Consider the following 481-nt stretch of genomic DNA (forward strand, 5'->3'; position numbering starts at 1 on the left):
TTGAGGGTAATAGCGGCGTACCGCACGGTGTCGTACCCGGCGGCCTTCCTGCTGTCTAGAGTTATGCCAGTGGAATTTTTGGCTCCTAGACTGGAAAGCATATTCGCCGACACCAGGGAAATATTAAAGCAGGAGATTCCAATCACGCACCGGATCCGAGAGCGCATCAGAGAGACCGCGTTAGAAAACGCCCTGACCAAATGGGAGGCAGAATACAGAAGGCCTGGAACTACGGCGGTTGCAGTCAGAGGAGCTTTGGCCCCAGTGCTGGGCCGCTGGTACAGGCGGAAACACGGTTTGCTGTCCTACAGGATGACGCAAATAATTACAGGACATGGCTGTTTTAATTCATTCCTTCATCGAATCGGTAAAGCCCTGAGTAGTGATTGTTCTTTTTGCGGAGAGGGTGAAGACTCTAACATTCACACTCTTGTCGATTGTCCGGCCTGGGCACCCGATAGGGAGGCCCTGGTCAGCGTTG

Source organism: Wasmannia auropunctata, unplaced genomic scaffold, assembly GCF_000956235.1.
Source record: "Wasmannia auropunctata unplaced genomic scaffold, wasmannia.A_1.0 LD336101.1, whole genome shotgun sequence".
Lineage (NCBI taxonomy): Eukaryota > Metazoa > Arthropoda > Insecta > Hymenoptera > Formicidae > Wasmannia > Wasmannia auropunctata.